The sequence below is a fragment of the Delphinus delphis genome, chromosome 1 (assembly GCF_949987515.2).
Source record: "Delphinus delphis chromosome 1, mDelDel1.2, whole genome shotgun sequence".
In the NCBI taxonomy this organism is placed as follows: Eukaryota; Metazoa; Chordata; class Mammalia; order Artiodactyla; family Delphinidae; genus Delphinus; species Delphinus delphis.
In genome coordinates this window covers 86,154,384-86,168,711 of record NC_082683.1, presented here as the reverse complement: position 1 = coordinate 86,168,711, position 14,328 = coordinate 86,154,384, and positions in this window count along the sequence as shown.

Sequence of the window (14,328 nt, the reverse complement as noted above, 5' to 3'; positions counted from 1 at the left end):
GAAAGAAGAATAAAAAGCCCCCAAAGTTAGCAGGAGTAAAGAAATCATAAAGATCAGATCAGAAATAAATTAAAAGGAAATGAAGGAAACAATAGCCAAGATCAATAAAACTAAAAACTGGTTCTTTGAGAAGATAAACAAAATTGATAAACTTAATGGTATATCATCAAGACTCATCAAGAAAAAAAGGGAGATGACTCAAATCAACAAAATTATAAATGAAAATGAAGTAACAACTGACACTGCAGAAATACAAAGGATCATGAGAGATTATTACAAGCAACTATAAGGAAATAAAATGGAAAACCTGGAAGAAATGGACAATTTCTTAGAAAAGCACAACCTTCCAAGACTGAACCAGGAAGAAATAGAAAATAAAAACAGACCAATCACAAGCACTGAAATTGAGAATGTGATTAAAAATCTTCCAACAAACAAAAGCGCAGGACTAGATGGCTTCACAGGCGAATTCTACCAAACATTTAGAGAACAGCTGAGAACAGCTAACACTTACGCTTCTCAAACTCTTCCAAAATATAGCAGAGAGAGGAACACTCCCAAACTCATTCTACGAGGCCACCATCACCCTGATACCAAAACCAGACAAAGATGTTACAAAAAAAAGAAAACTACAAGCTAATATCACTGATGAATATAGATGCAAAAATCCTTAACAAAATAGTAGCAAACAGACTCCAGCAGCACATTAAAAGGATCATACACCATGATCAAGTGGGGATTACCCTAGGAACGCAAGGATTCTTCAATATATGCAAATCAATCAATGTGATACACCATATTAAAAAATTGAAGGAGAAAAACTATATGATAATCTCAACAGATTCTTCTTCTCAGCAGAAGAAGATTTCGACAATATTCAACACTCATTTATGATAAAAATTCTCCATAAAGTAGGCATAGAGGGAACTTACCTCAACATAATAAAGGCCATATATGACAAACCCACAGCCAACATCATCCTCAATGGTGAAAAACTGAAAGCATTTCCACTAACATCAGGAACAAGACAAGGTTGCCCACTCTCACCACTATTATTCAACATTGTTTTGGAAGTTTTAGCCACAGCAATCAGAGAAGAAAAAGAAACAAAAGGAATACAAATTGGAAAAGAAGAAGTAAAACTGCCACTGTTTGTAGATGACATGACACTATACATAGAGAATCCTAAAGATGCTACCAGAAAACTACTAGAGCTAATCAATGAATTTGGTAAAGTAGCAGGATACAAAATTAATGCACAGAAATGTCTTCCATTCCTATACACTAATGATGAAAAATCTGAAAGACAAATTAAGGAAACACTACCATTTACCACTGCAACAAAAAGAACAAAATACCTATGAATAAACCTACATAAGGAGACAAAAGACCTGTATGCAGAAAACTATAAGACACTGATGAAAGAAATTAAAGATGATACAAACAGTTGAAGAGATATACCATGTTCTTGGATTGGAAGAATCAACATTGTGAAATTGACTTTACTACCCAAAGCAATCTACAGATTTCATACAATTCCTATCAAGCTATCAATGGCATTTTTCACAGAACTAGAACAAAAAATTTCACAATTTGTATGGAAACAAAAAAGACCCCAAATAGCCAAAGCAATCTTGAGAAAGAAAAATAGAGCTGGAAGAATCAGGCTCCCTGACTTCAGACTATACTACAAAGCTACAGTAATCAAGACAGTATTGTACTGGCACAAAAACAGAAATATAGATCAATGGAACAGGTTAGAAAGCCCAGAGATAAACCCATGCACATATGGTCACCTTACCTTTGATAAAGGAGACAAGAATATACAATTGAGAAAAGACAACCTCTTCAATAAATGGTGCTGGGAAAAATGGACAGTTACATGTAAAAGAATGATATTAGAACACTTCCTAATATCAGACACAAAAATAAACTCAAAATGAATTAAAGACCTAAATGTAAGGCCAGACATTATAAAACTCCTAGAGGAAAACAGAGCAGAACACTTTATGACATAAATCACAGCAAGATCCTATTTGACCCACCTCCTAGAGAAAAGGAAATAAAAACAAAAATAAACAAATGGGACCTAAAGAAACTTAAAAGCTTTTGCACAGCAAAGGAAACCATAAAGAAGATGAAAAGACAACCCTCAGAATGGGAGAAAATATTTGCAAACGAAGCAATGGACAAAGGATTAATCTCCAAAATTTACAAGCAGCTCATGCATCTCAGTATCAAAAAAACAAACAACCCAATCCAAAAATGGGCAGAAGACCTAAGTAGACATTTCTCTGAAGAAGATATACAGATTGCCAACAAACACATGAAAGGATACTCAACATCACTAATCTTTAAAGAAATGCAAATCAAAACTACAATGAGGTATCACCTCACACTGGTCAGAATGGCCATCATCAAAAATCTAGAAACAATAAATGCTGGAGAAGGTGTGGAGAAAAAGGAACCCTCTTGCACTGTTGGTGGGAATGTAAATTGATTTAGCCACTATGGAGAACAGTATGGAGGTTCCTTAAAAACTAAAAATAGAACTACCATATGACTCAGCAATCCCACTACTGGACATATACCCAGAGAAAACCTTAATGCTAAAAGAGTCATGTACCACAATGTTCATTGCAGCACTATTTACAATAGCCAGGACATGGAAGCAACCTAAGTGTCCATCAACAGATGAATGGATAAAGAAGATGTGGCACATATATACAATGGAATATTACTCAGCCAAAAAAAGAAGAAAAGAAATTGAGTTTTTTGTAGTGAGCTGGATGGTCCTAGAGACTGTCATACAGAGTGAAGTAAGTCAGAAAGAGAAAAACAAATACCGTATGCTAACACATATATATGGAATCTAAAAAAATATATAAATGGTTCTGAAGAACCTAGGGGCAGGACAGGTATAAAGACGCAGACGTAGAGAATGGACTTGAGGACACGGGGAGGGGGAAGGGTAAGCTGAGACGAAGTGAGAGAGTGGCATTGACATATATTCACTATCAAGTGTAAAATAGTTAGTGGAAAGCAGTTGCATAGCACAGGGAGATCAGCTTGGTGCTTTGTGTCCACCTAGAGGGTTGGGATAGGGAGGGCGAGAGGGAGATGCAAGAGGGAGGGGATATGGGGAAATATGTATACACATAGGTGATTCACTTTGTTATACAGCAGCAACTAACACAACATTGTAAAGCAATTATACTCCAATAAAGATGTTAAAATAATAAAATAAAAATGGAGTTTGAGGTATCAACCCCATTATTTGTTTCTTATGCCTACCATAACAAAGTATAACAAACTGGTGGCTTCAAACAGCAGAAATTTATTCTCTCATAGTTTTTGAGGCTAGAAGTCCGAAATCAATGGGTTGACAGGCCATGCTCCCATCTGAAGGCTCTAGGAGATAATCCTTCCTTGACTTTTCCTAGCATCTGGTGGGTGCCAGAAATCCTTGGTGTTCCTAAGGCTTGTAGATGCATCACTCTAATCTCTGTCTTCATCTTCACATGGGACAGTCTTCTTCTATGTGTTTGTGTTCAAATTTCCTTCTTCTTTCAAAGTTACCAGTCATTGGATTAGGGCCCACACTAATCCAGTGTGACTTCATCCTAACGTGGTTATATCTGCAAAGACCCTGTTATACCAAATAAGGTCTTATTCACAGGTTTTGGTGGGCATGAATGCAGGTTGGGGCACTATTCCACCAAGTACAACCCCTGCATCCCATTTACGAGGGTATCATCAGTGGCTGACGGACTTTGAAGACCCAAGGAAACCATGCTCACCACCTGTGGAAGACTACCACTTGATAGAGGCCACCAGAAGCAGAGAGACCACAATGTACAAGAGTCTGCCTAGTAGCTGAAGAAAAGCTTCCCCGTCCATCCTCCTGCCCAGATCCAACAGACCTTAGGAAAAGAGACGACCCTGGGGTCTACATAAACCCTTGGAGTAGGAGAGGAAAAGCAAGAAGTTTGGCTAAATCCACCCTCCTCATTTAAAAGATGGAGGGGAAAGGTTTGAATTAAATATGGGATTAAGACTATACGTTATATTGGACTGAATTTTAATAAGTGACAGTGGCTGAAAAGTTATGGAATCATCCCAGATGTCATGAGGGGCCAAAAAGTAAGATTTAACGTGATAAAGTGGAAGTCAGTTATTGGAGAATAAAATTCACATCTATACCCCAAAATATAGACAGAAGGCTCCTCTGATTACATGCATTAAGAAGATGTCTAATTATGCTGAGATGTCACAATGAAGCTGTGGTTAAAGGCCTTAACACAACTCACAGGAACCGAGAAAAAACCTCAACAAGGTGTACCATGTCTGTAAGGCGGGACCCAAACATAGCCATGGAGAGAATTTCACTCAGAATGAAAATAAGAAAAGCTCTCATGTTCAGGAAGCCAAAGCAAGCCCCAGAGGACTTGTATTACACTGACCCCCTTCTCTACATCTGCCTTTTCCTTGTCTTTTTACTGCCTGCAGAGGAATTTAAGTTTTACACAATAATATTCTCTTTTCCTCCTCAAAGCGCTCTCTCTCTCTCCACTCCAGTCATGACGGTTTCTGGCAAACAGCGTTCATCCTTGTTTTAAAATACTCAGTGTCACTTTTCAAATCACTCCCCACCCCACCCCACTGACCCCCTCCCATCAACCACATTCCCTAAAGACACCTTTTTCAGGCAGAACAGGGTACTAAGAGCCAAACAAGAAAACTGAAAAGTGAAAAAGAATACTGGAGTTGATCAAAATGAGGAAAATTAGTTTAGCCATGGTTTCAATCCCCTCTGGTCATCAGAGTAGGTATTCCAGGCATACTGTTTGAACTGGGGTTCACCATCAGCCACATTTTAAAAAGTCTGCTTTTCTAGTATTATCATACCAGCTGGAGTTACTTATTTCATTCCAGCTCAGTAGGAATCCACAGGCTGCATAAAAATACATTAAGGAATATTTATAAGACGGCAAACAGGACCAAATGTATGGGAAAGAATAATATTGTGCATTGCTCATTACAAACAGGATTATTTTGTGTTTGTAACGGATGTGTTGTTAAGGCACAGTGGGTTGTTTGAAGTTTACAAGTTTGTTATGGATTGATTTATTCATGAAATGCTTTGTTTCTATGACAACTTTATTGGTTTGCCTGTGGTCTAAATACATATAGGCATGGCAGGAATTCCACAGTACAAAACAAATTACACAGTCCTCTCTGAATCACTTGCTGCCTTTAGGGAGTGTAGCAAAAGGATTTCCAACCAGGGCAGACATCACCATACACAGGGCCAGCATTAGAGAGCTCACATAATAAAGGGGAAAAAGGCTTTTCAAGAAGAACAACTTAAAAGTCTCCAACAGCCTCCAACTCTATAATATAAGATGGAAATGAGCAACAAAATGCCCAACCTAAGATAAGAGAATACAATCTACCCACAATGCATGAGGTTTTTATTCAAGAGAAAACACTGATCAAAGACCCATATTTCCTGCTATAAATAATACCCCTTGAAGGATACCATTAATATTCACAACAGTTGTGTAACTACAAAAGACACTGAGAATTGTTGTTCAAAGAAAATAATAATGGGTTTTTGGAGATAAAAGAGAAGGATGGAAGAGAAAAAAAGAGAGAGAAAAAGAAAGATATTTACTGTGGACCAAGGATAATCAAGGAGGGAACAGCTCTGAGTTATCCAGTGAAACTTAAGTCAGGGAAATCATGCCTGAGGAGATTTAGACCTTGTGAAAGCTGGAAAAGAGAGGGCAGATTTGAAATAATTTTCCTCATATTACTCCAGAAATGGAAACCCATGTATTCATGGGAGGAAAAATTAAAATGAGGAAGATTATTTAGAATAAATTGTTGTTCTTTATAAATCCAAAGAATGCCATGTTACATAATGGACATAGTCTTATATATAGTGAGATAGTATGAATTTAGATTAAAAATATACATGAAGCAAGATGTGTTTCCCAAAAATCATTATCTTAACTTTTTGTGAGAGCTACTTCAAATTTTCTGCTCTTATTTTCATTTCCACAGACCTTTTATTATGTTGGTAAATGTAGAACATTGATTTTGAGGTATATGCCTGCCTGCACAACCTTTTCTTAGAATCAGTTCCTTTCTCCATTTCCCTGCAAAGGGGCTGGATTAGACAACCATATCTCCACCATGTGACTCCACATCACAGCCACTACGGATTAAGTCTGAGTTGAACATCTAACCCAGGGGAAATAATCCACTCACGTGCCATCAACTAATTAATTACTTTCAATAAATTGCATATTCAGAAAATAATGGGGAGGGAGGCAGTGCAAAATGAAAGACCTTGTCAAGTGAGATATGGGGCAGGCATTATCAGCAATGGTGCACCAATGCCACCCTCTAGAGAAAAGTAGAAACAATGGAGTAGGTGCACCAGAGAACACAGACCATATAAGCTATTAAAGAGATGAGGGAGAATGGAAAGAAGAGATGCCTCAGACCCTGAGGGTTCCAGTTCCCCATTGGTTACAACTTATTTCCCTGAAGATACTATGTCTTTCCAATAAATTATTTCTTTGAGCTAACTTGAGGGAAATTTTTTCCCCTGCAACTAAAAGACTTGATTAAACTGTATAATCTTACTGTGTCATTTTTAACAATGGTTCATTTACCTCTACAATGGAAATATGTTATATGCTATAGCAACTATTGACATGACGTAATTACAGAGCTCTGGCAACCAACGTGAAAAAAAACACTGCAACATGTCCCAGACATTGTCAGTGTATTACCTAGTTGTAATTAGCTGACGTCCTTGATGGTCCAGTTGGTCTAAATATCAATCAGTGGGAAATTTTCAAACCAGTATAAGTGTAATTGATCTTAGTGGTGCAAAACAAATGCTGCATACATTTTATATATTACACAGGTCATACCAGTCTTTATTTGCTGCATTTGATAGAGTCTAGTTCAATGAAATTTGGTGGATGAAACATCCTAGAAACCATATTTTTCTAAAAAATTAGAACACATATATGTTTATGTTGTAGTTTACACAATTGTACTTGTGTGATTGAATCAGGAATATGTTCACATCCAATAACTGAGCATTCCACATTTTGACTTTAGGCTTCAGGGTGTTTGCTATGATGCCATGAGGAGCTTGCACATCAGTCTTATAACTACTCCCACAAGTACTAGGAAATCACCACTTATATACAATGTTTCCCTTGAATCCAAACCTCTTCCAAGTTTGAAAAGAAATCAGTAAACATATTAATGGCTGTGACCCATAAAAATCACTTTCACAATTTGACTCAAAACCACAGAAGAAAACGAATGACTTCCAGGTGAACTGAATACTGAATTTTTCTTGGGAAAATTAAAGTGTCGGGCTCAATCAGTTACTCATATATTATTTTAACAAAGATTGTGTGAGGTCCCACAATGTACACACACTTTCTCCACCTTGCAGATTATCCATCATCTGGTGAGTCAGACAATAATAAATAAGTAAATCAATCAGTAAGATCCTGACAAATGATGGTAAGTGCTATCTGGGAAACCAATGTGGGGCTGAGATAGGTAAAAATAGAAGGGAGAAAAATTACTTTAGATAAAATAGTTAAGGAGTGATTTTTAAGCTGATCCCTGAAGGGTAAGAAGAATTTAGTTATACGAATAAGAGTGTAGAGACAGGAAGAAACATTCTAAAATACAGGAAAACTGGGCTAAAAAACGGTCTTGAGGCAAGAAGGAGCTTGGAATGTTAGAGAATAGTCACAGCTAACACTGTTAAGTGCTTTACTTCTATTACATCCTTTAACTGAGAAAAGACCAGTAAGGCCGCCACATGAAAAGTTCTTAATATATATTTATTGAATAAATGGATTTTTAAAAATAACTGTCTGCATCTTATTAAAGTCTAATTACTTATCCATGTGACACAGAATATAGTATTGGAAAGGGACCTGGCTTGAAAATACTGAAAAAGTTACTCAGGATGTTAACTAGATTTACTGTGGTAATCATTTCACAATATATACAAATCAAATCATTACACTGTACACCTGAATCTAATATAATGTTATATGTCAATTATACCTCCATTAAAAAATAAGAAAAAGATACCCAGATGACACTGGTATGTACCCCTGCTATTTAAACAAAAAGCACTCTTCTAAATAATGAGTCTCTTTTTGAGGTTCAGCTTCTGGAATATATCTTTTTTACTTCATAGTTATAACAAGGAAATTTGTCCAGATAAAAGCTCTCACGATTGCATCACACAACTCCAGGGGGCACCATTCACGTCATATGCTTTGTCAGTGGTGCTCCTTGGAATTTTGTAATGCAGTGGTCTTGCTGATTAAGCTATATTTCCACAGAGGTCACTGGGATACAAAGTAGATGTGTCTGGCTTACACAATCACGCTTACCTCTGACGATAAAAAAGAAAAGAGAAGAAAAGTTGAATCTCCTTAGAAAAGGCTCATAGAGAATCCTTCTGGGGAACACATACCATATGAACATTTTATCTCAACACTTTAGTGCCGGAACCATTTTGCTAATTTGACATGGGAAGCGCTAATAAGATAAAAAGCTCAGGCGTCCTCATCCCATTAGCACTTCCTCTATAGTTTTTCTGACCCACATTCTGACCTGATCTCTCCCATACTCCCCATGGCTTGTATTGTACTGATTAAACCCTTCATTCTTTTGAAAAGATGTTGGGGAATTGACTGGATTTAACTAAAATTTCCAGCTTAAATTACTGTGTGATTTTTAGCTGATCAGAACCCATTTAGCATCAGTGGCCATGGCCAAATCAAGGGATAGGCGACAGAGTAGAGAAAGGATATAAACAGAAGAAGCCAGTTAATAGGCAATTAAAGCTTCACTGCCTTCCCACTACCACAAAGCTCCTTATCTAGACTCACAAAGGCAAGGAAGAAAGCCAGGCAGTTGAAATCACTCTCTATTTTGCTTGGCCTTTTCAGAGTTTTCTTTTTGTTTTTCGTTTGTTTGTTCAGACTAATCTGCATTCATTCAGAACTCATATTTTCCAACCCCCTAGCCTCATCTCTGACTGAACTATTTTAGAATTTTTCTTTATCAGAAGTATTTTGATCTCTTCTCATTCGAAACATCCTAGTTTATTCTAGAGAACGATAATTAAGGGATATGGTTGTATTCAACCCTGCCACTCTAAGTGAAACATAATCCCTCTTTGCTCTTCCCCCTGCCAGGGTACATCGCCAGGCTTCAGGTATTTTCTGTTTTAGTGACCACAACCACCTACTTCTTGGCCTTTCCCATATTTTCTCCTTCTTATTCTATTTAGATCATTCCTGCCAAGTCAATTTTCCTCGCATGCTAGGGACCACGTCAGTGTTCCACGGATCTTGACACAAGCTCCTCTGATAGGCTCCAACTTCAGATTCTGTCACATTCAAGGGTTCTTTCTTCTACTAGCGCCTTGTTTTCTGCCTCTCCATCCATTCCTTAGCACCCAGTCTTCTTTCCCTTCCTGTTCTTCAATTTGATGGTAACTTCTGTAGGTAGGAGGCTGTCCATTTTTATTCTGCTTGTCAAGTGGAGCAGAGCACTACTGAATAGAAGACCCAGAGACCATCTAGCCCAAGTGTTCATCTCAGAGAGAAGCAAACTAGGGCACAGAAGGTGCAGGTAGCTGGTTACAGTCATCCTGCTGGATGTTGCTGCAGAGCCAGGGTAGAATCAAGTTCTCCCAATTCTCCCTCAGGGCTCTTCCTCTTCCACCAGAGGTTCCTAATATTTCCAAGAATGAAGACCCCCTTCTTGATGTTAGAATTTTTGAAAAGAGACTTCTGGTTGGAAACCATAGCTTGAGAACATTAACATATTTTTCCTAAGAAAAATCCATCTAAAATTATTGTAAAGAATACAAAGATATAAATCTATAATACCTCACAGAGAGAAAGAAGTCATCAGCAGATGACAGAATTTCATCAGATTCTGGAAAATGGAGAGTTGCTTGAAGAATAATTACTGATGAATCAGGGACAGAAAAGAATCATAGGGCTTCCCTGGTGGCGCAGTGGTTGAGAGTCCGCCTGCCGATGCAGGGAACATGGGTTCGTGCCCCGGTCCGGGAAGATCCCATATGCCACGGAGCTGCTGGGCCCGTGAGCCATGGCCTCTGAGCCTGCACGTCCGGAGCCTGTGCTCCGCAACGGGAGAGGCCGCAACAGTGAGAGGCCCACGTACCGCAAAAAAAAAAAGAATCATAGCCTAGGGCTGGAAATCTCTAAACACGTTTGAATATTTTACATAACACACACACCATATATACATATATATATATTTATGTCTTATTTGTTACTAAGTTTTCTAAGCATTTATATAATAACATACATTGTTTTAAGAAAAAATAAAAATTATATTAAAAGAAAAAGGCACTATTTTAAAATTGAGCAATTCTGTGTAATAGAAATCACATTTTTAAATTTTTGAGTGACCAAATGCTCAAAAGGTTAGTTCAAATTCAGGAATATATTAAAATAAATTTCTCATTAATTGATCAAATAGTATCTGCATGCATGTGAAACACAGTATATATGTATGAAAGATCATGTTTTCAGTACATAAATACTGTTTGATGTCCACATGGTTGACCAGACTCCCTGCAATAACTTGTTAGTTATTGCACTTTGGGAACCACAACTCCAGACTATTCTATCAATCTGTTAACAGGGCGTAATGACTGACTGCTTGAATGCAGTGAGGATTAGAAAACAACAGAAGAGTCATTCTTTTTGGCAAAACATGATACCTTAGCCAGTGTAGACAATATTTCTTTGTAGGACCCAATACCAGTAGAGGATTTACTTGGATTAGAGGAGATTTGGGCATTTGAGGAAGAATACAGAAGCCAAGGAGCCAGTAAGCGGAGAGGTTATTTACCTATGGAAAGAGAAGTAGAGTTCAATAACAAAACAATGTATTTGAACAATGCAGAAGGCTCATCAGGGTCATATTTAGGGGATTGGGCTTAACCGGTATCAAGGCAGGATCTATTTCCTTTTTAAAAGTAATTCAAATAATTCAATTTTGACCTTTATTTACATATTTAATAATAACTTTAGTTATATGAGGATAACTTTTCGTGAATAAATTAGATAACTGTCTTCATTCTTTGATTGCTTATGAGAGATAATGGCAGACCTATTCCAAAAGTGAATAACACTGTAGGCAGCATGCCCATTTTCTCCTATGCTTCCAGTCAGGCCCAGAGATTTTCTACACCCAACATATAAGGGACATTCATCCAGTCAACCAGCTCCAGTTCTGGCTTCTCAAACTCATGCTCTTGGGATCCTTGTATTTTCATCATCTTTGTAATGATACTAAGTCTATCTTGATAGCTTCCAGATCTTCAAAGTCTATCTGTTTAAAAATATTGACTAAAATGGCTTAATTCTATATTCAAGCCAAAATATTTTTCAAAAGAAGAAAATCTCTCTAATATGAAAAATCTGTATATAACTTCTTTCTGATGCAACTCTGAATTACTATCACTCTCAACTTCTTTTTTTAACATCTTTATTGGAGTATAATTGCTTTACAATGGTGTGTTACTTTCTGCTTTATAACAAAGTGAATCAGTTATACATATACATATGTCCCCATATCTCTTCCCTCTTGCATCTCCCTCCCTCCCACCCTCACTATCCCACCCCTCTAGGTGGTCACAAAGCACTGAGCTGATCTCCTTGTGCTATGTGGCTGCTTCCCACTAGCTACCTATTTTACATTTGGTAGTGTATATATGTCCATGCCACTCTCTCACTTTGTCCCAACTTACCCTTCCCCCTCCCCGTATCCTCAAGTCCATTCTCTAGTAAGTCTGCATCTTTATTCCCAACTTGCCCCTAGGTTCTTCATGACCATTTTTTTTTTTAGATTCCATATATATATATGTTAGCATATGGTATTTGTTTTTCTCTTTCTGACTTACTTCACTCTGTATGACAGTCCCTAGGTCGATCCAACTCACTACAAATAACTCAGTTCCATTCTTTTTATGGCTGAGTAATATTCCATTGTGTATATGTGCCACATCTTCTTTATCCATTCATCTGTTGATGGACACTTTGGTTGCTTCCATGTCCTGGCTACTGTAAATAGAGCTGCAATGAACATTTTGGTACATGACTCTTTTTGAATTATGGTTTTCTCAGGGTATATGCCCAGTAGTGGGATTGCTGATTCATATGGTATTTCTATTTTTAGTTTTTAAGGAACCTCCATACTGTTCTCCATAGTGGCTGTATCAATTTACATTCCTACCAACAGTGCAAGAGGGTTCCCTTTTCTCCACACCCTCTCCGGCATTTATTGTTTGTAGATTTTTTGATGGTGGCCATTCTGATCAGTGTGAGATGATATCACATTGTAGTTTTGATTTGCATTTCTCTAATGATTAATGATGTTGAGCATTCTTTCATGTGTTTGTTGGCAATCTGTATATCTTCTTTGGAGAAATGTCTATTTAGCTTTTCTGCCCATTTTTGGATTGGGTTGTTTTTTGATATTGAGCTGTGTGAGCTGCTTGTAAATTTTGGAGATTAATCCTTTGTCAGTTGCTTCATTTGCAAATATTTTCTCCCATTCTGAGGGTTTTCTTTTCATCTTGTTTATGGTTTCCTTTGCTGTGCAACACTCTCAACTTCTTTAAAAGCACATTCCTTCCTCCCCCTCTTTCCTTCCCCTCTCCCTCTCCCTCTCATCTCTCTTTCTCACTGTCTAAATTTTTTGGCCCTCAAATTTCACCATGAGGTATGTGGGCTATGATCATGTAGGAATTTTGAAAAAAAACTTCACAGTGGTGACTGTGCCTATCTTCATCAGATAGATGAAGCAGATAAATGTCTATATAAGTGTAAGTAGTAAGAAAATAAGTACACCCACACTCTATTTGTTAGATTTAAGAAATAAGTTGTTTACAGTTAGACCAATAGATAAAAGGAGACCATTTGAAGGAGAAACCCAGTGAGTCAAACTTAAAAAAATGTGAAATTTTTAGAAACACTTATTATTTTAGCAAATATTTTCTCCTTGTACATGACAATTGTCAACAAAAATGAAGATGAGTAGGATTTTGCACAAGCAGACTGTAGGCAGGGCAGTAAGTGTTACACCATTATAATGGTACCATTTTTCTCCAAAATTTTGGGAATACTTTAGTGTTGTTTTTTATAAGTCAAAATAGGCTATGGTAGCAAAAAAGCAAAAGAAATTATTTCTATTTCATGACACAAGTCCATTGAGTCTGGAGATTGGGGTTGGAGGTAGAGGCTGTATTCATCATAGTGACTCAGAGATCCAGACAGATGGATGCTCTATCTCAACACATGTTTCCATGCTCACCTCAGGAGGGAGAAAAAAAGCACACTAGTTGGACATGCCACATAGCACTCCTACTCTGGGGTATTCTAGAAAAATGTTCATCACCCAGAACTTTGAGGAAAAAAAGCACTGATTCGGAGTGTTTGCAAATATCTGAGTGTAAATACTCCCACTGTGACTGACTTTAAGTTATCAACGTGATGAACGTGGAGTTAGAAGGAAATGCAGACCATCATATAGTATTTTCACCACATAAAGACGACAGACAGGAATACCCTCAAGAAAATCCAAGATAATAAAATATAGTGAACTAATTAGGAAGTGGTATTTTTTGAGTATTTATTATCTTACATTTTAAACTTTATTTCTTAATTTATATAATTTAGTTGTTAATAATGGCTATTTTCATCTATCAGCACCCCAAATTTGTGCTTGAAAGAGCCAGTACAAGCTAACTCCAAGGCACCACTAGGGCCAGTTCACTGGGGAAAGCAAGTATGATCACTCCTATCTTTAAAGGTAGCAGGGAAGGCAGTCCTGCTGTACATGTAGAATGACTACTTTAGTTTCCATGGGAGCCTTGACAATCCATCCAATCATATTTATTTTTCAAAATTCTAGTGAGAAACTGAAGACAGAGCTAATTAATTGAAGTTAATTAGACTTAAGCAGAAGAGTAGATAATCTAGGATTACTCAGTGAATGGCTCAGTTAGCCAACACTAATCCATCAGCTACTGGAGGACCAGGAGCAAATTTATTCCTCTTTGGACTCTTAGTTTCTAGTACAGTACCTAGCACACATTGGTTCTCAAGAAATGTTTGTATGAGTGACCTAAAGTTAGTAGTATATACTATTTTCTGATTCATGTTTAGACTTTTCTATCTGCAGTAGAAAGGCTAAAATATCAGTATGTTGATGCAC